The sequence below is a fragment of the Octodon degus genome, unplaced genomic scaffold, assembly GCF_000260255.1.
Source record: "Octodon degus isolate 3935 unplaced genomic scaffold, OctDeg1.0 scaffold00904, whole genome shotgun sequence".
NCBI classification, from domain to species: Eukaryota; Metazoa; Chordata; class Mammalia; order Rodentia; family Octodontidae; genus Octodon; species Octodon degus.
The window spans coordinates 6,695-8,911 of NW_004525480.1; the positions used below are offsets into that span (position 1 = coordinate 6,695).

The 2,217-nt window shown below is 37.2% G+C and overlaps 1 long non-coding RNA gene across 1 annotated transcript in view; it reads right to left on the reverse strand.

The window, feature by feature from the left end:
* The window catches only part of LOC111814880, a 10,069-nt gene that overhangs the window by 6,441 nt on the left and 1,411 nt on the right, over window positions 1–2,217 (reverse strand). The window contains exon 2 of the long non-coding RNA XR_002819746.1: window positions 536–618. This is a non-coding gene — a long non-coding RNA (uncharacterized LOC111814880). The remainder of the gene's footprint in view (window positions 1–535; window positions 619–2,217) is intronic.

The following is a 2,217-nucleotide window of genomic DNA, read 5'->3' on the forward strand; positions in this document are numbered from 1 at the left end:
GATGACTCTTGAGGACATTATATAATGGGAAATAAACCAATCACAAAAAACAAAACAAAACCAAATATTGTATTGTATTACTTATTGTTTATGATGCTCCTACATTAAGATGCCCCTCAAGTAATCAAATTCAGAGACAGAAAGAATGGCATTAGCTAGGTAGCAGGAGAAGTGGAAAGGGGTGTTACTGTTTAATGCATACGAAGGGTCTACTAGGGAAGGTGAAGCAAAGTTCTAGAATTGGATAGTGGTGACAGTTCCATAATATAAATATACTTGATGCCACTAAGCCCTGTACTTAAAAATAGTGAAAAGCACACAACTTATGCTGTATGTACTTTAGCACTACATATTCACATACATGTGTAAAAAAGAAAATTAACTCTTCATTCAGTTTTCGATGTGCTAACTTACCCTAACCCGTCTATAAAATAGTGACATTTACCCAACCTTGTCCTAAGTTCAAATCTCCAGTGGATGCTTACAATGTTGAACAAACTTACATTTTCTCAAAAGAAGATAAAAATTTACTTACCTATTCTGGATTCCAGTGCAATTATTACTTAGTCCAAGAAAAATAGAGCTTGAAATCATTCCTATTGCAATTACCAACAATAGCTTTTTAAAAATGAAAATGAAAAAGCAGAGTTTCAATCAAAGGTAAAAATCTTTACGTAGTATTTATAATATAAAATTTATAGTATGGCTGCATGTCAAATTTCACCATTGAATCAAGCACCGTAGGTGACTTTTACATTCTCCACGAGACTATAAAACACTGAGCAGTGTAAAGCTGCTCTCCGAATGAAGTTGCAAATTAAGTTATCTGTTGCTTAAAGATCTACATGAACACAGTGCAGACTACTGGAAAAGTGAAGGTTCCTCTTTTGTCCCACCAATTATTGCTGGCTCAGGGCCCAGTTAAGCCACTGGGCTCACAAATGCTGCACTTCCCTGAAGAAGTCATTTTAAGGATAAAATAAAGTCCATGTGGCTAACAGCTCGATTTGAAGTAAATCTGTAACTTTTATGAGAGTGAACATGTAGTTTTAAACGTCAAAGTTATCTTTACGCTTATCATTAGAAATAAATACAATTTCAGGGTTGGGAATGTAGTTAGCAGGCAGAATACCTGCTTGTCATGTGCAAGACCCTGGGATCAACACCCATCACTGCAAAATAAATAAAAACTAAACTTTGTAATGCACACATAACATTACTAACAAGGAAATTTTGCATAAGCAGTAGCAGTGAGGTGGGTCCCATCTGTCCAAGCCATGGAGAGTCCCTGCCTATGTGATGAAGTGCCACCAAATCATTCAGCCAGCTTTTCCTGGGATACCCACGTGCTGCCATTACTCTGCTCCTCTGTCACTGCTTCTCCATCGACCTCTGCCAGGAGCCTGACTCCTCAGGGTGAGTGGAATTGCTGCTATTTGGCACCCTCATCTATCTTCACCTACTCAGTCTGTGTGGAGGACTCTCAAGGAGACTGCAAAACATCACTTTTGATTTTAGGATTAAAAACTGTCTTAAGAATTCTTCAATTAGCATCTGGCCAAATAGCTCAATGGATTAAAACACCTGCAAGCGGACTCAGGGACCTGAGGTTCGATCCCCCAGCCTGCAGAGCTGGCCTTGCCCCTGGGGCATGCTGAGACAACTGAGACTGGGCGTGGTGTCACACCTGTAAGCCCAGGTCTTAGGAGGCTGTAAAAAGGAGGATCACTATAAGTCCAATCTAGTAATGAGACTCTGAACACCTGTAGACCATTCTCTAAAAAGAAAAAAAAAAATCTTCAATTAGCAAGGGTTACATTTTTGTTTTGAGGAAATCTATTAAAATTATTCATGGGCTGAATACAGAGGTATAGAAAATGGTAATCAAAAGGAGACAAATATTCTAATACATATCTTGGAAATGTCAAAGTTCTAAAAAATCGCAACACTACAATATAAAAACATGAAGTAATTTGCGAAGGGCATATTTGGGTAAAACCAAGCAAAGTACATAGAAATACTGTGAATAGCTATAAAGACTTCTTTGTAAAATCTTAATCTGTAAAGGACATTATTGAAATGTTTTACTTACAAGACATCCTTAAATACCTTTCCTAACAAGGTAACACTCAAAGAAAAATGTCTTTTACCATGGTATATTTTTACTACCCTCAAAATATACTCTACTTTAACAAATCTATAGTAAATACTGATGGC